At 34.0% G+C, this 18,958-nt stretch overlaps 1 protein-coding gene, 1 long non-coding RNA gene and 1 other non-coding gene across 19 annotated transcripts in view; all 3 read left to right on the top strand.

Moving 5' to 3' along the window:
- LOC148270539 (uncharacterized) overlaps window positions 1-12,139 on the top strand; it is a 42,551-nt gene extending 30,412 nt beyond the window's left edge. For 11 of the 14 annotated variants that reach the window (XR_015814222.1, XR_015814217.1, XR_015814213.1 and 8 more), the window contains 9 exons: window positions 15-452; window positions 633-945; window positions 1,218-1,734; window positions 2,156-2,197; window positions 2,341-2,566; window positions 3,165-3,222; window positions 8,297-8,389; window positions 9,725-9,911; window positions 12,030-12,139. The gene's annotated coding sequence lies outside the window, so the exon portion shown is untranslated. Of the gene's footprint in view, window positions 1-14; window positions 591-632; window positions 946-1,217; window positions 1,735-2,155; window positions 2,198-2,340; window positions 2,567-3,164; window positions 3,223-8,296; window positions 8,390-9,724; window positions 9,912-12,029 lie in introns of those variants that run through there. The other 3 variants (XR_015814211.1, XR_015814236.1, XR_015814235.1) reach the window with 3 other exon arrangements.
- On the top strand, window positions 3,871-3,993 carry LOC148270540 (small nucleolar RNA snoR77). The gene has a single exon (XR_015816249.1). It is a non-coding gene; the product is annotated as a small nucleolar RNA snoR77 (small nucleolar RNA).
- LOC148270538 (uncharacterized) lies at window positions 10,339-18,903 on the top strand. 4 transcript variants are annotated; one of them, XR_015814259.1, is made up of 7 exons: window positions 10,339-12,029; window positions 12,153-12,326; window positions 13,635-13,697; window positions 13,897-13,987; window positions 17,885-17,969; window positions 18,119-18,185; window positions 18,338-18,903. It is a non-coding gene; the product is annotated as an uncharacterized LOC148270538 (long non-coding RNA). The 4 variants fall into 4 exon arrangements; XR_015814257.1 differs by having other exon boundaries at window positions 10,340-12,029; window positions 12,153-13,767; XR_015814255.1 differs by having other exon boundaries at window positions 10,341-12,029; window positions 12,153-13,697.
- Window positions 18,904-18,958: the final 55 nt, after the last annotated feature.

Here is an 18,958-nt window from a genome sequence, read left to right as displayed (position 1 = left end):
CTCATTCTTGACAGCTGCAGCTTGTCTAGTGCCAACAGCAAAGAACTCTGTAATGACTTCGAGAGGCATGCCTTTGGTTTCTGGGACTTTCAGGAACACAAAGATCCAAGAGATGAAGCACACAATCGAATATATGCTGAAGACGCTTGCTAAGCGTTTTGAATTGATCATTGCAGGCAGAGCGTATGTCACAATAATGTTGCCGACCCAAAAAATCGTGGCACAGATAGGAATGCAAATGCCACACCCTTGTAGGGAAGATCACAGTGCAGAGGATATTTGGAATTGGCCCATATGCCATGACGAGGCCGCAGATGTGTGATACACAAGCTGATGGCGTTGCTGCATTTATAACTGTGCTCAACTTCACTAGTGGGCCAATAACTAGAATGATTAGTGACACTATTAGTGCAGGAATTGTCGCAAGTAGCAGCCGCCTGGCAATGAAGGATGTGTGAGTTAAAGAGAAAGTAAAATATTATGAGCAAATGCATCTTGGGAGACACTGTATATGCTATATTTATCTGTTGCTATTGGGGAAACCAAGGCTCTTGGTCCACCTGATGGCCACAAGCCTCTGAGATTTTTTTAGTGATTTGATCAATTAAGAGCTATTTTGCTTTTGCATGCAGATTTTCAAGTACGGGAATGCAGGAAACTCCAAGAACAAAAATAGATAAGCATAAAAGAAAAATAGGGGTTGGAGTTTGCTTCTTTTGCTAGTAAATCATGGTACCAATAGAAAAGTCAGCTGTCAATGCTAAAATGTGTAATCTTGCCACTATTATTCATCACAAATTCTATTCGCATGTCTAGAAAATTTTTTTGGTCAGATCGATGCACATTTCTAATAAACATGTCCTGGATTTTGTTATGTTTTCCTTTTTCTTAAGCTTTGTTGCAGCTGTCATGGCAATTATTCGGGACCATTAACTAGTAATTCAGGTAACTTCATTGCAACGGCGTGGCAATTGAGGTGTTTGGTTCATATATTAAATTATATTTTTTGTTATTAAAGCTGGTCTAATATGACTAAAACACATCTTGAAATTTTTTATTTAAAATTTATGAGAATTTAAAAATTATTTTAGAAAATATTATATATTAATTTTCAGTTTTATTTGTTAATAAAAAAAATAACAGTAATATAATTATATTATATATATTTGATGGCTTTTTTTAATCCTATTTATGACTTTTTCTTTTTTACTATAAAGGGGATTGTTTAAAAGAGTGAAGCTCGGAAAATGCAGCCGACCCCCCATCTCTTATCCTTATTATATAACAGAAGCTACGTACTCATGAATCATAAAATTTTATATTGAGAAAGCGAGAATTTTCTCGACAGAGGCTGATGCCTTCGTCGCCTAATTCTAGGTACGTAAATTTTGTCAATCGAAGCGGAAGCCTGCTATGCTGTTAATGCTGCTATCTATTCTCTTTTGTATGGTTGTTGTTTTGTTTTGATTCCTGTCATATGTTTTTTAGATCAATACCACTGTATGTGAATTTTTTTTTTTTCTTTTTCTTTGTCGGAGTTCTCATCATTTTGTTTTTTTTTTTTGTATTATTGAGATGAAATTGTTAGTTTGAATCCTGATAGCTCAAGAGTGCTGTTTAGTTTTTTGCGCACCGGCAGGCTTGTCACTTCTTCTGTTGAAGTTGGCATAATGGCTGATCTAATGTGGTAGGCTATGTGGTTTTACACAAGTTAACATGCAGCACCTGTAGAAGGTAATCTCTTCACTGGAAATGTTGAGAACTTAGTTAATCCATTTGTTGATTTGCATGACTTTGTTCAATGAGTTTAGTCAAAGATGCAAATGGAAGGTTCTTAGATGATTTTTTTTTATTTAGTTGTTGTGGTACATTAGGTAATGACTGTATAGATTTATGTTAGATACATTTCTTCGACTATAGTGAAACAGAGAAAACGAACGACCATTATTAGTAACTGCTTGGAATTCAGTTGCTGATCTAATTAATGTTAGCTATTTACTGAGAGGATTTTTTTTGTTTTTGTAATCAAAGAGAAACTTACTTCATTTATTGTGACCCATTTCTTGCTGTCACATTCAATTATATTCTTTTAGCATTTTTGAAATTTTCGAATTTGCGTTGGTTTTCTTCTTCTTTTTTCTTGTATTTGTTATAGGGGCGGAGGGGGACAGAAGAGGGTTTTATCTCTGCTATGCTGGTAAGATTTTTCTTCATTCTGTTATTTTTTTTACTCGAGGCTTCTGAAAATTAAAACCACAAAAAAAAATTAAGAAAAGAAAAAAAAAAAAAAAAACCGAACAAAGAAAAGGGCAATTAAATTGCCAGGAAACAATTTTTCAGGTACCTGGGGTGTGGAAGGAGGGAGCCCAGGGGAATAAATTTGCTGGGATATACACACGTCATGCAGAAAATCAGCACTTTGTTTGGGTGCAGCAGTGATGGACCTGGGTGCTCTACGCAAGCCCACCAGCACACTCACCAGTGAGCGCGTACATAATGCATTGTGCCCCCGTGCATTTGCCCCGTCGCTGTTTCAAGCCATTATGCCTCAGATGACATCAAAAAAGTAATTTCAACCTCATCTGATATTTTTGTTATGTAGGACAAATAATGTTGATTTGTTTAATCAGGGATTTAGAAATAAAATGAGACATCGCACCTAGAGTTTTTTAAACATCATATTTAAGACGTTTTAAGAATCACACTTAAGTGTTCGATTGTATTATTTTCTTTAAATATCTTTTTCTAACTAGAGATAGATTAAAAAATAATAAATTAATAAAATTAAAAATATTAATCTTAATAAAAATGAGAAATTAACACTAATAATGTTAGAAATCCTAATAAGAATAAAAATCTCAAGTTACTAAAATTAAAATAATATTCTTAAATAATAATTAATTATAATTTTTAATTTTTTAAATTACGTTTTTTACTCTTCACGCTTGGTGAATTTTTAATTAAAGCATATGCCCTTTATAATTTTATTCACATGCGCTGATGTTGGAATCAGGTTTCAGGCGTTCTTCATGTCAAGTCTGATTTGTTAATATTATGTAATCATTGTATCCGCGTTGGTGGAAGTTATATTACTCTGCCCAGTTTTAGTTTTTATCATTTTGATAATTTTGTTCACATGTGCTGATGTTAAAGTTACGTTTCAGGATTCCTGTGACCTGTCATATGAATGATAAAGGGCATATGCTTGAAGCAGCACAAAATGTAAGCAGCTTGAATGACATGCATGGTAACAGAGTAATTTTTCACTATAAAATGTTCCAAATAACCATATATTCTTCAGTGAAGTTGCATCCTTACTGAACAACTTACAATAAATCCCGCAGAATGTTGGAAGCCTCACCCATAACGAACTAATAACGAAAGCACTAGCAGGCTAGTCAGTTCGGGCATAAACCTAAATTTGAGTTCCTCTCCTCGCATTATCTCTTATCAAAAGATTAAACATGTAGTTTCAGGTTCCTAAGATACTTGCAATTATGGAAGTAGAAACCATGTTGGTAAACCTATGATGTGTCCTTAACTTTTGATTCTAAGGACCTGTTTTACCAGGAAGGAACTAAACATTTCTTCTTTTTTTATGGGTTCTAGATGTTTGCTATTGATTTACCAGATCAACACTACATAGCATAATTTATGATATCTGAACTTTATTCTGCATTGATCTATTGCTTATGAGGTATTCGTGTCTGAAATATATATGTTAAAGCAATTACATGTCTAGAAAATTTCTTTGGTCAGATTGATGCACATTTCCACTAAACATGTCCTGGATTTTGTTCTGGTTTCCTTTTTCTCAAGCTTTGTTGCAGCTGCCATGGCAATTACGCAAGACCATTCAACTAGTAATTCAGGTAACCCCGTTGCAACAGTTGTGGTAATTGAGGTGTTTGCCTCATATATTAAATTATGTTTTCTGCTCTTCACACATGCTGAGATATGAATTTAAGCTGGTCTAATAAGGCTAAGCGCATCTTGAAACTATTAAGCCTTATCTTCACTGAAATCTAGTGGAGACTTTTCATCAAAACTAATTTTACCAAACTAATAGAATTCTCGTCCTAGTTGACATTATTTTGGATTTTTTTTTCCCTTTTTTCTTTCCTGATTTCTTATTTTCATCTGTTGTCCTTCGTTGCATGTTAATCATATGTTCTTTCCCTTCTGCACCTCCCCTATTCAGCCTGATCCAATCATCCTGTCACCATAAAGATTTAAGATAAACCAAATGTGAGCAAAAACATCTTTACCTTTTCTTTTATTTTTAAAAATTTTTCTTCCTAAAAAGTTACAAGGATTATTGAACTAAACAGATTATTGGTCAAACTTTTACATATTTCTTCTTAGTTGGTAGGTTTTTCTTTTTTTTTTTTGAAAAAAAATGTTACATATAGTTTTTTTACTGATTGATGATCAATCAATATTGCCTCTTTAATGGTTGAAATTTGCAGTGGGTTACATATTTATCTTTTTGTTCATGTTCTTTCCTAATTCGTTAATTTCTTTGAAAATATATAATGACTGCATATTTTTAGGATGTATTACTCTATATTTATGTGATTTATTAATTCGTATTTTTATAATTTTTTACTATTTATTTTTAGGAGTGTTTGTTGATTGTATAGTAATTCGAAAGTATGTATTTTATTACAAAAGAAAAATAATATTAACAGAAAATAAATAAGAATTAATTAAAAATGTTATGCAAATTTAAATTTTAAATCAATGTAAAAATATTTGTTTTATAGGTTTATTATTTTATTTTATGTATATAAGATAACAATATTAGCTAAAATAATATATTTTATTATAAAAATAGAATAATATTGTCAGAGAACAAGTATTATTAAATAGGAAAATATTAGTTAATTTATCGTATATAGAATTATAAATATATTTTAATTTATATAATAAAATTTTTAAGATAAATATTGATATTTAATAAGTATTGTAATATTTAAAACATTTTTAAAAAATTTGTAGGTAAATTAAAATTAAATTTTATTTTCAAATTTAAAATGTTTAAATAGGAAATTTTTATAAAAATTAAAATATGGTATTTATTTTTAATAAAATATTAATACATTAATATTATTTTTATATTTAAAATTTTTAAGAATTTAAAAATTATTTTATATGTATTAATTTTAAGGTTAGTTAATAAAATAAAATAATAAGAATAATATAAATAGTTTATATCATATATATTGTACGAGACAGTTTTTATTTTTTTTTTACGCTGTTTACAGTTTTTTTTTTAACGCTAAAAAAGACTTTAAAAGAGCTGGTTTACAAAATCCGACCGAGCTCATCCTCAAACCCGTTTCTGCATATGATACTCAGAGGCGGTGGACTAATGAACCCTAAAACTTCAAATTGAGAAAGTTGTTCAATCCCAGGTACATGAATTTTGTCAACTGAAGCGGATGACCGCTATGCTTTTAACGCTGCTGCTATATATTTTCCTTCGTGTTATTGCTGTTTTGTTTTGATTTCTGTCATATATTTTCTTGATCAAGACCCCACAGTATTTGAGTATTTTTTTTTCTTTCCCCTTATTGGAGTTTTTATTATTTTGTTTTTTTGTTTTTTTTTGTATTACAGATATGAAATTGTTAGTTTAAATTATGATGTTATATGATATATTTTATTATAAAAATATTATTATTATTGAGTGAAAATAAATTAAAATGAAATAATTATTAAAAATAAATGCTATAAAAATTTTAAAATTGAATATTAATAAATAAGAAAATATTAGTTTTTATTAGTTAATTATCTTATTTTATGTGTATAAATAATTATTTTTTTTTTAACCTTTGATGGTTATCATATTTTCGTATTCGTGATTAACTTTATCAAATCTCTTTGCTCTTCTCCCATTCTTTCTCTTTCTCGACCTTCTTTACTGATACATGTTGAGGGTACTTTTGCTGAAAATTTCAAGTTTTCTAACTTCTCTCCTCCTCCTCTTCCTCTTTTCTCTCCTCTAAGATTTATTTTTTCATCTCCTCTTTCGTTAATCTTTTCTTATTAGTTATTTTAACAGGCAATTTCCAATGGAAGTCAAGACTGGGAAGAACAAAATATTTTGACGGTATCTGTTTATGCCTTATTCTTCATCACCGAGTTGTTTTGAATTTTTAATGCAACCTTATTAACTAATATTGTAGGTTTTTTTTGCAAATTTATTATTGAAAGTAGTTGCTACAAATGTTTTAATAGTTGGCATTGAGCCAATATTAATAAAAGAATCAAGATACTTACCCTCAGAATCAGTCAAGAAGCTTCTCAACGAGAACTATACCTGCTTTGAGCTTATCTTACTAGTAACTTTTTTAAACTCAAATGTACGTGAGTACTCGTGCATAACCATCTTAACCAAGTCGATCTTATATTCTTTTTGTATTGTATGTATAAATTTGAAGTTTTCAATGTTACAAAACAGTATTCTTCGCAAATTCTATACGCTAAAGATGATTGTGAAATGGTAAAATTAGTTTATAGGTTAGTGGATGATGAATTCTGTCAAACGGATTGCTTGAAGGAGTCTCATACTTTTCTCATTTTATTTGTGATGTGTTATTATGTAATTCTTTTATTTTAGTTACAGATAAATATTTTCTCAAGAGGTTTACCGTTTTATGATGTTGTTTTTGCAAGAGTTTTCTGCAAAAGTTCAAGAAGAAATTATGATGAAATGTATTTTTTTTTAATTGTTTTAGCTTAAAGTTGATGTTTAATATCTACTTAATACTGTTAAAAAATTGTATTTTTGCATATATACTCTTTTCTTAATAGACGTAGGTGATGAATTTGATATCTCAATGGTGACAAAAACCAAGATGATCAAAGGGGTTTGATTAAGATCTAATTGAAGGTATGTGTGTCTTTTATATGAAATTGTTTTTTTCTTTTCATCTTTCTCTCAAGTTTTTTTCGGTCCTAATAGGTGCTATTAGGCTGTAAATAATCTCTATAAATGTGAATATTATAAATAGATAAATAATATTTTTTAAAATATTTTGATAACAACTTTTGATATAATTAGATAATAACTATTTTTTCTCAAGTTATGATTAAAAAATTTATATTAATGTTAAGATTTCTCATACATAAGTTTTTCTTATAAAACTTTAAATTCTCTATGAATTTTTACTTTAGTTTTGATAATATTTATTTTTGCACAACTCTAAATAAATTACAAGAATAAAAATTATCAAGAAAGAAAAGTTTATTAATAATAGCAATAGATATAGGCGTTAGTATATTCATGAAAATAGTTTATATGTTTCTTGGATCTAGTCTGATTTGTTAAAATTTTTCATCCTCCTTATATAATCTATCATGTCCGCATTGGTATAAATTATATTACTCTACCCGATTTTAGATTTTTCATTTGATAATTTTGTTCACATGCGCTGATGTTGGAATCAGGTTTCAGGTGTTCTGCATGCCAAGTCTGATTTGTTAATATTTTCTATCTCATTATTTAATCATCATATCCGCGTTGGTAGAAGTTATGTTACTCTGCCCAATTTTAGTTTGTATCATTTTGATAATTTTAACTCGGTTTGGCCCAGATCATTTTGGTTGTTCATTCTTCGATGTTGCTTTAGATGTACAAACTCTAGTTTTCTGTTTATTTTACAAGAAACTCATGGAAAAACAATTGCCCATATTGTGCTATGTTATATTCTTCTCATGATGGTGGCAGCCTGCAGATGTTCTGCAGTGGTCTTTCTGAAGAACAGGGCATTTAATTTATTAAAGTATCATTAGTTATGTCATAAGGTAGAAATTGTACTTCTCGCTTGTTTGATCTGAAAAGGATGTGAATCATACCATTTTATGTTTTAGGAAATGTGCAGAAATTGAAAAGTTGTAACTTGTGACCACTTGGTTTTCTACTTTGTTTCTCTGCTGTTATAAAGTTGCAAATGGTCTTGAAGCACACTTGAGATACTCATAGCTACATCTTCTTAAAGCCCATATTTGGTTGTCTAGATGTTTTTCCCCCAGGTAGTATTGAGAAGATGATGGGCACAATTCTCTAGCTCTGATGCTATTTATTCAGTTTAGTATGTGTATTGTGTTGATTTGGTTTGCCAATTTTTTCTCTTTCCTGGACGGCACTGTCATTAGGTAACTTATTATATTTTTTCTTTGTTCCCTTGACCTTAATCTACATGCTTGATTAATGGCTGCACCATTTTGTTCAAGTTATTGTGAAAAATATTAAAATTATGCCTTGTTAATTTAATTGCATGTTTCCCAGGATATTCCTTCCTTAGCTGCTGATGCTGCAAAAAAGTATCCCGGTGTATCATACATCATAACGGCTCCTCTTGGCTTGCACAAGCTCCTTGTGGTATGAGATTTTTCTTATTTTTCTCTCATGGTATTTACATTAATCCTGCAAGACTTTTGGAGTCATCACTCTACTTTCAACTTGTGCTTAGCTTTATTTTTAGCTCTCCTTACCTGATTGATATGTAGATTATTCACGAGTACATGGGATATGACAATACTATTCAGTTAATGCTATTAAATCAAATTTTACCCCATATATATATATATTATATATATAGGCACTAAAATTCATGCCCAGTTAACAGCATTCTTAACAAATGTACAAAAGTTTCCGATTGACTGCATTCTTAATTTAATTAAAACTAAAATGAAAACTTTCATCCTTATTATTATTTATTTTTACCAGCTTCCAAAAATATATCACTCTTTTGCAGTGTTGTTCGCTGGTTTGATCAAATAGTTGTGATCAAAATTTTTAGTCTAGTTATAACTACTTTTAATTGAGAATGCAATCAGTTAGGAACTTATAAACTTTCTTATTAGGAGTGCATATTCCAATTTCAAGAACACCATCAAGTAGTATTTCTAGGTAATCAGACCTGTGATTTTATGAGATAGACCTTGTCCTACTCGCACGTTGGACTATGGCTTATTTTATCTTTTAAGAGCTCGAGAGATCAGAATGTGTCTGATACCCATATGGCTCATTAAGCAACAGAAGTTTCTGATTCTCAAGGGATAGAATTTGTGATGCCCTCTATTTCCCATTAGTAGTGTGCTAGGATAGGCTAAAACGAGATCAAGAAACAGAAGCAGCCAATATTTTTTGAGTAACACGGCATTGAGCGACGCTACTCTGGCCATGCTAATTAGTTTTATGTTTTGCATTGATCATGTCCATTTGTAAATAATTTCTCCATTTTCTCACTCTCTACAGTTTTAGGTTGCAAGGTTAGTAATGTGATAATTAGTTTCCTCATTCTTTATGGGTTTTGAACTGGTTTTTGAAAGTTTGCGTTTAACAGTTCTGTGTAATTAGAGCAATTATTTGTTTTAATTATGTTTAATGGGATGATCAATATTGTTGCAAGCAGATCAGATTCTCTTATTGTATTATCGTTTCGATATTAGTTAATTTGCTGAGTGACATTCATGGGACTTCTGTCAATAAAACTTGATCATTTTTCTCATCCTGGAAGTATTATAATTTTCGTTCAATTAGCATATAGTTTGCTTGCTGGAGAGGTATGCAATATTTATCTTTTGTGAGAAAGGTTGTCGTTCTTTATTTTGAAGCCACATCAGGAAAGTAGATTTGATTTTGTTCGTCGGTAAAATTGCCTTAATTTATTTTCTTGCAAGTGAGAGGAAATTGATTTGAAAAATGATGCAGAGGAGGAGTTCGTGGTTTGTGGGAAGGCCTGTTGTTGGAGACTGGAACTGTCCTTTTTGCTGAGGTTCTTGGCAGAACCCTAACCGGTGAAACTGTACAGATGCATGGTGGAGCAGACAACTTGTCTGTGTGGATTTGCCAGAGAAGGAATAGAAATTGAAAGGAAATTTGGTGGTGCAAAAAATCTGTAAGTATTATTTCTAAGGATTAAGAGAATAAATAATTTAAAATTAGATAACAGTTTAAAGAATTTTAATAGAACATATAAATTTTTTTTAATAATACGCGTATTATTTAATAAATTTTTTAGAAAAAAGAATTATTAAAAATTGTATTGTAATTAAGGGTGTTTGTTTTGTTGTGGTTTTTTATTATAATATTTGTATTTAAAAAAAATATTTTTGTAGTTGGGTGAGTAAAATATAAAATGTTTTTGATAATAGTTAAATTGAAAATTTATTTTTTTATAAATTTAAAATAAAAAATTACAAAAGTTACATGAATTTTTATTAAGAATAAATGTTATTATTATTGTATAAATAATAACATATTTTCACAATTATTTATAAAATTATTTTTAATGGAAAACTCAGTAAGGCAGTAAAAAAAATATTTATCTTTTTAATTTTCTCTCTCTGCCGCTCCTCATCTTCGGTCTCTGGGTTTCCTTTTTTCTGCCCCTGAGGTTCCGCGTGTTTATAAAGCACAGAGGTTGCGTCACGGAGACGCACCTCAGCTCCTCTATAAAAGGGCTGAGACTCTCTTTCCTCCTTACGCATCTGCTGTCTCCTGATCCGGTAAGGTTTTCTTCTGATTGCCCATTAGATCTGGTCCCGCTCCGATCTTCTAGAGATTGGAGGCGGTCTTCATTCTCTCTGAACGGAAGAGTGCATAAAATAGGGCTCTTCTGCTTCCGAGTCTTCTCTCTTGTGGCGATTTAGAGGTTGCGTCACGGAGACGCAGCTCAGCTCCTCTATAAAAGCGCTGAGACTCTCTTCCCTCCTTCCGCCTCTGCCGTCTCCTGATCCGGTAAGGTTTTGTTTTCGATTGCCCATTAGATCTGGTCCCGCTCCGATCTTCTAGAGATTGGAGGCGGTCTTCATTCTCTCTGAACAGAAGAGTGCAGAAAATAGGGCTCTTCTACTTCTGAGTCTTCTCTTTCGCGGCGATTTAGAGGTTGCGTCGCGGAGAGGCAGCTCAGCTCCTCTATAAAAGCGCTGAGACTCTCTTTCCTCCTTCCGCCTCTTCTGTCTCCTGATCCGGTAAGGTTTTCTTTCGATTGCCCATTAGATCTGGTCCCGCTCCGATCTTCTAGAGATTGGAGGCGGTCTTCGTTCTCTCTGAAGGGAAGAGTGCAGAAAATGGGGCTCTTCTACTTCCGAGTCCTCTCTCTTGCGGCGATTTAGAGGTTGCGTCACGGAGACGCAGCTCAGCTCCTCTATAAAAGCGCTGAGACTCTCTTTCCTCCTTCCGCCTCTGCCGTATCCTGATCCGGTAAGGTTTTCTTTTTGATTGCCCATCGGATCTGGTCCCGCTCCGATCTTCTAGAGATTGAGGCGGTCTTCATTCTCTCTGAACGGAAGAGTGCAGAAAAAGGGGCTCTTCTACTTCTGAGTCTTCTCTCTTGTGGCGATTTAAAGGTTGCGTCACGGAGACGCACCTCAGCTCCTCTATAAAAGCGCTGAGACTCTCTTTCCTCCTTCCGCCTCTGCCGTCTCCTGATCCGGCCGAAAATGCTAAATTACCCTCATCCTGCTGTATAATTGTCTCAGGATTGCTCTGTTGGGCTCTTATAAAGCAATGGATCCAAATGTTGCACGAGCTGTTGAGTAATTTCCAACTGGTTTTGGTGATTTGCTTTTATTAGTTGAGATAAAAAAATAAAACGAATTATTAATTATTAATTTGGTTTCGGCATTTATAAAAAAAAAAAGTTTGTATTTGAAAAATATTTTTGTAGTTAGACGAGCAAAGAAGAAAAATGTTTTTGATAATAGTTAAATTCAAAATTTAAAATAAAAAATCACACTTAATACATCTTGGTGCTGGATTCAAATATTTTCTTTCGAAAAAAGAAACTTACGTACGTGTATTAATATCGGTGCCTGTGCGCATTTACAAAATTTTTACGAGTCTGCTAGATTCAAATAATGTATCGTTCTTGTTTCTCTCACGCTTTTTGGTTGTATTTGAGCAATAATTTGTCAGAGGCAGCAAGCCAGATCTGGAAATATGGCAAGTTTTTAGAAATTGGTGCTGCGCGTTTAATCATCTTTAACCAACAAGATCTTATGCTGGTTTTCAGGTAATTCTCTTTTGTTTCGCTCCCTTTCAATCTTCTTTAAGATCTCAGAATGGAAGTCCCCAGCTTCCTATCTCTTAGTCTCCTCTTAAACCTGAAGGTCATTATTTTTGGCCCGTCCAACAGTTCTGTTGCAGTCAAGAGAAAGGTTTCCAGGATATGCTTGAGATGCTTGCCTCGTACAAGGAGGGGGTGTGTACCATGTGGGAACCGTGTTCCCATAATCTTGATTCTGTCCGGTTCCATCCAAAGTGCATAAAGAAACCTAGTTCCCACGCTGGAAACTGATAACAGTGCTCGGTATTTTATGTTTATTACCAGTTATTGTTAATTTATTGCGCGACTTTCATGGGAGTTGTATCAATATGTCTTGATCCCTTTTCTTGTTCTTTGATTTACCGGGACCATATTCTGAAAATATTGTAATCGTCGCTCGGTAAGGGTATGGATTGCTGGTTCAAGAGGTTTGCAATATCTATTTACACTCGTATCACTTGGTGCTGGATTCAAATGTTTTTCTTCTGTATTAAAAAGTTACGTATGTGTATTAATATTGGTACCGAGGGGGCACTGCGCACTTACAAAATTTTTACAAGTCCGCTGGATTAAAATAATGTGACGTGCTTTGTTCCTCTCGGCGCTTTTTGCTTGTATTTGAGCAATCATTTGTTAGAGGCAGCCAGGCCAGATCTGAAAATATGGCAAGTTTTTAGAAATTGATGCTGCGCCTTTTAGTTGCCAACACGTTCTTATGTTGGTTTTCAGGTAATTCTCTTTTGTTTCACTCCCTTTTATTCTTATGTTATATTTGCTTATGTTATATATAGTATATACTTATTTTCTATACTTAGAAACTTATATTATGAATAATTATTAATTATTATATTAAATATTAAATTCAAGTAAAAAATGAAATGAATTTAAATTAAATTAAAGAATGATCAATTTCGTTTCTTTTATTTATTTATTTATTTTTTATTTAGAATTATTCTTGAAGTAGAAAACGTTCCATTTGTTCCTGAATAGCTTCTTTCAAAATGGTTTCTGCTTCCTCAGTGAATGTCTTGGTAGAGGATATGATTTCTTGGAACTGAGGTTTATTTGTTTTTAAGTAAGTACGTAACTCAACGAGAAATTTCCTTACCTGTCCAATTTCTAATGAATCAAGATAACCATTCGTTCCGGTATAAATGGTCATTATCTGCTCTTCCACCGTGAGAGGGGCTGTCTTTAAGATCTCGGAATGGAAGTCCTCAGCTTCCTTGTCCCCCGCATCTTTGAGTCTCATCTTAAAGCTGAAGGTCATTATTTTTGGCCTGTCCAGCAGTTTTGTTGTGGTTGAGAGAAAGGTTTAAAGGATGCATGAGATGCTTGCCTCGTACAAGGGTGTCTATTATGTGGGAACCGTGTTCCCAAAATCTTGATTCCGTCTGGTCCATAGTCCCTGCAAAGTCATTCCATCCAAAGTGCATAAAGAAACATAGTTCCCACGTTGGAAACTAATAGTGTTGTTCCTTTCGACTTTTGTTACCAGTTTATTTTTTGTTTGATGTTCGCGGGAGTTGTATCAGTATGTCTTGATCCCTTTTCTTGTTTTTTGATTTACAGGGACCATATTCTGACAATATTATAACGCTCGCTCGGTAAGGGTGTGGATTGCTGGTTCGAGAGGTACGCGACATCTCTATTTACACTCGTATCACTTGGTGCTGGATTCAAATATTTCTCTTTGGAAGTAAAAGTTACGTATTTTTTTAATGTTGGTACCAAAGGGGTACTGCTGCGCATTACAAAAATTTCTACAAGTCTGCTAGATTCAAATAATATTTCTCTCACGCTTTATGGTTGTATTTGAGCAATAATTTGTCAGAGGCGGCAGGCCAGATCGGGAAATATGGCAACTTTTTAGAAATTGATGCTGCGCGTTTGCTTTACCAACAAGTTCTTATGTTGGTTTTCAGGTAATTCTCTTCCGCTCCGCTCCCTTTTAATCGTCTTTAATATCTCAGAATGGAAGTCCTCAGCTTCCTTGCCCCCCGGGCCCCACTTCTTTTAGTCTTCTCTTAAAGCTGGAGGTCATTATTTTTGACATTTGTTGTAGTCAAGAGAAAGGTTTCTAGGATGCATGAGATGCTTGCCTCGTACTTACCCAATCTGCATTTAGCAGGGACGAAACGAGGATGCTGTGTTCTGGGGATTTTTATCTGATGCGAGAAAGGTCGTCGTTCTTTATTTCGAAGCCACATTAGATTGATTTTGTGTCCCGGTAAAAGTGCCCTACTTTATTTTATTGAAAGTGAGAGTAAATTGATTTATTGTTTCAAAATAAATTTGCGTCCGTGTTTAAGGGAAAATTTTACGATTTCTTCGGAGAAAGTTGAATTCCCCATGTCCTTCGGGTAGTTGGAACTTAAAAAGAATGTGCTTGGATCTGCTAGCAGCAAGTAAATATTTTTGGGCATTGTTTTAAGGTTCTTGCTTCCTTTGGTAGAAAATAATTTTTTATGGTGTTCCGGTCCTGAATTATTGCTCAGAAACTGAAAGCATGTTTTGTAAATCTTTTAAAAAATAAATGAGCTTGATGAACAAGAAAATTTCCCATTCGTGGTCCCCCCCCCCCCGGGTAGCACCAACTGTGAGAAAATGTGTCTTGAGCATTTTGATTCCTAGTAAATATGTTTTATGTGTGTCGCTTCTGCAGTGAAAGCTATCGTGATGGGCACCCTTTCTCTCTTAGACGTTGCAATTGGATTTTCTAGTATTTGATAACCATTTACAAAAGATATGTATGCTCGGTTTTTGGAACTTTCAGATGTAGTTTATTGGAGAAATGTTGTTGGTATGTGTTTTGAAGCTTCATTCATGAAATATAGTTGGTGAAGGATCATTGTGGGCCGGGTCTCTTGAGTAGAAAACATTATTTCTGCAGCCCTTGCATGCACGATGAATGTTTTATCTGAGATTCTCGGTCCAAAATGTAAGAGCTTCAATTCCATATTAACTACATTTCAGTCCCAAAATACTAGGGAAGCCAATATTTCATTTTGAAAGTTAAAGGGTGTTGATATGTGTTTTGAAGCTTCATACATGAAATATAGCCGGTGAAGGATCACTGTTGGCCGGGTCTCTTGAGTAGAAAACAGTATTTGTGCAGCCCCTGCATTCACAATGAATGTTTTATTTGAGATTCTCGGTCCAAAATGTAAGAGCTTCAATTCCATAGTAACTACCTTTTCAGTCCCAAAATACCAGGAAAGCCAATATTTCATTTTGAAAGTTAAAGGTTGCTGATGTGTGTTTTGAAGCTTCATTTATGAAATATAGTTGGTGAAGGATCATTATTGGCCGGGTCTCTTGAGTAGAAAACATTATTTCTGCAGCCCGTGCATTCGAAATGAATGCTCTATTTGAGATTCTCGGTCCAAAATGTAAGAGCTTCAATTCCATATTAACTTACTTTCAGGCCACAAAAATCTAGGACAGGCAATATTTCATTTTGAACGTTAAAGGTTGTTGCTGTGTGTTTTGAAGCTTCATTTATGAAATATAGTTGGTGAAGGATCAAAATTGGCCGGGTCTCTTTGAGTAGAAAACATTATTTGTGCAGCCCTTGCATTCACAATGAATGTTTTATTTGAGATTCTGGGTCCAAAATGTAAGAGGTTCAATTCCATATTAACTACCCTTTAGTCCTAGGAAAGGCAATATTTCATTTTGAAAGTGGAAGTTTTTGTCGATATTTCAAAACAAACTTATGTGCCTCGGTGCATGAGAACGTGAATCTTGATTTTTTGTGGCAAAATGAAACTGCTTGCAACCCTCAAGATGTACAGCCTCAAAAAGATGTGGCTTAAAATCTCAAGCCAAAGTTTGGGTGCGTCGGTTTGAAAGTGAGAGTTTCTTTGATCACGCACTTTCTTTTGGAGAGTTAGGCGACGTTTCACTTAGTGGTGGCAATATGCTCTCCCAATCTATTTTTAGCGCGGACAGAAAAAGTTTCGTGCTAGGTTATGGGAATCTTCATTATACGTGGAAGAGGTTGCCGTTCTTTATTTTGAAGCCACATCGATAATCTAGTTGCAGCGTCTTTCCTCTGTAGAGGTGCCCCGATTCGATATTTTGAAACCGACACTGTATTTACTGATTCTTTTAAAATAAGTGTGCCCCTCGGTATTCAAGCAGAAGTTTCTCTGTTTTTTGGGGAAGAGTAAAATTGCTCTGTTCTCTTGGTTGGTTGGAACATAGAAAGCAATATGTTTGGATCTTTTGATTGCAAGTAAATATTTTTTCGGCACGTGGTTTTAAAGCTTTTTGGCTTTTGTTAAAGAATAGTTTTTTTAAAAAAATATATATACAAAAGAATAGTTTCCTGTTTTGGAAGTTTCCTGGTTTGGGAAGTAAAAGGAGACTCAATTTATACTTTAAAACCTAAAAGCTGTTTTTATGCATTATTTATGGATAAATGTGTGACTTGATGCACAAGAAAATGAATTTTGATTTCTTGGGGCAATGTAAATCTGCTTGGGTCCCTCTCGCAGTTCCAAGTTTTAGAAAAACTTGCATTGACAAAGATTCGAGGATATTGTGACAGCACCACTTCTGACACGGTAACTTGCTTTCAATATTTAGTTTACGTAAGGCATACGAGATGTGTTTTGAAGGTTTTGAAACCCATGGTCTGTTGCTGCGAAAATATATCATTCGGAGTCCCGTATTCAGAAAGTAAAAGGCCTCGATTAATCTTTTCGAAAGCTAGCCTGTCCATTTATTTTTTGAAAACGATTTTTTTTGTTGGTCCCCTGAGCAAATGTTCCTCAATTTTTTGGGGCAATGTGAGATTTTGCAAAATGTCCCTTGGATAATTCTTTCTCTAGCAAAATGTCCCTTGATCTTTTAGTTGGAAGTAACTATTCTTTGCTATGTTGGTTTAATTAAAGTTTCTCTTGATCTTTTGCTTTCGAAATAAATCTGCAGGTGTCCCCACAGGGAAATTGTAGCAGTTGGAAAAGTAAGTGGAGGTCAAGTAATTTTTTTAGAAACTGAAGGCGTGTTCTATCGATTATTTTGAAAGATAAGTGTGCCTTGGTGCAAAATAAAATGACTTTGGATTTGCTGCAGCAAAGCAAAACTTTTTTGATGCCCTGGGTTTTCGGAACTCTAAAAGTTGTGGTTTGGACTCTTGATTCAAAGTAAGTGTTTTTGAGAATACGTTGGTTTAAAGGAAAAGTAACTCTGATAACAAACACCCTTTCTCTTGGAGAGTTGGCAGCCTTTCTCTACGTAACTGGCAGTGTGCTTTCTCAATCATTTTATTGCTACGGGCGTAAGACATGATTGCTCGGTTAAAGGAGATATTCATTTTATTTGAGAAAGGCCTTCGTTCTTGATTTGGGAGCCAATTTAATGAACTTCAGTAAAAGTGGGCGAATTCATTGACTCGCAAATGAGAGTGCTTTGGTTTATTGTTTCAAAATAAATGTACTTTGACTCCTAGGCAACGGTTTTTTAAATTTCTCGGGAAAAAGTAAAATTCAACCCGTCGCTCGGCCAGTTGGAGCTCAAAAAAAGCATGCATGTATGCTGAATTTGTCTTGGTTCTAATCATTGTTCTAATGTAGGTCTTCAAAAAATTGACCGAGAAAACTATTTGAGAGAACCAAACCTTCGAAGTCTATCGGACCCAAAGTGTAGTAGTCTAACCAAACTTCAGACCTTGTGGGATCTTTTCTCTGTTTTCCTTTTTTTTTTTTAAAGCAATATCTGTGGTTAAAAGAGATTGGTACGTTTAACATGCAAGGCAACTACGGAGCCTGGCGTAACCGCGTCAATATTATGTTGCTGACTTTTCTTTGCTGTAGGTACTTAGTGGGAAACTTGTTTAAGCGGAAAGAACGGAGTTTGTTCCAGTGGCTATCTACACGAACAACGTGTGCTACGCGGAATGTGAGTATTATGTTACCCTGGATTGTCTTGAAAATATTTCTCTCGCTTTTACTTTGTTTAAGAAACATTTGTAGTTGTACAAAATTAACGTTTAGAACATGCGAGACGGTTAAAAAGCTACAGATAACAGGGTATGCTCATTTTGCCAGCCTTTCCTTGGTGCAGCAAATTGGAGCGAGGGTGAAGCCTTCCTAAGTGTAGAGCTACAGATTGAAGGTTTTTGGACCCTACTTTATTTAATTTAATAGTGGAACTTATCCTTCTTGGAAAATAGTAAAAGAGGCAATCGGACCTGCTTTGTTGTTGTTTACTAGAGACGTGTTACTGAAAGGAACAAATGAGGTTTCTTCCCATTGCTGGTTGTGCAGGTGACGAGTGCGGCTGCGTGGCTTCTGAGTGTGATTTTACTCCGTGTACATTATCAGGGAATGGAGTTTTTACTCTTACCGAGTTTTATTTTATAGGGTTGTCGTCCCCGTATTTGTATCTGCAATTTGTGTAGTGTTGGAACGGAAGTTTATGGCTTGAACTTCCATTTTGGTGGATATTCAACTTGGGAAATAAGTCATTTAGCGTGGTCCAGTTCCAGTGGAGTTCATAGCAACCATGTTGGCTCTTAACAAGCGGACTGATCCGTTGAATTACTTGCAAATTTTGTGCTTGACTAGGGATCTTTTGTTGATAAATAGATCTTCCTAAGTGTTGGTTTGTAGTTAATTTGATTTTTTACCCACAAGTAGTCTTGTTCTTTTTATCTTCGGTATTAAACCCCTTGTTTCCTTGGAGAAGCAGCTGTTTTTGTTTCTATTCGTGTCGTTTTGTTTACTTAGGCTCCTGTACAGTTTGCAATTTTTTTTTGGGGCTTCAAATGATGATCCAATGTAGTGGTAATTCGTACTGTTTCTGTTGCAAAATGAGGAGTCAGTATTCTGCATATTAGCAAATGATTATTTATACTTTGTGATGCTCTTGGAAGTCCTTTAACCATG

This window comes from Carica papaya, chromosome 1, assembly GCF_054855325.1.
Source record: "Carica papaya isolate Zhongbai chromosome 1, ASM5485532v1, whole genome shotgun sequence".
In the NCBI taxonomy this organism is placed as follows: Eukaryota; Viridiplantae; Streptophyta; class Magnoliopsida; order Brassicales; family Caricaceae; genus Carica; species Carica papaya.
This window is presented reverse-complemented; position numbering and strand designations above follow the sequence as displayed.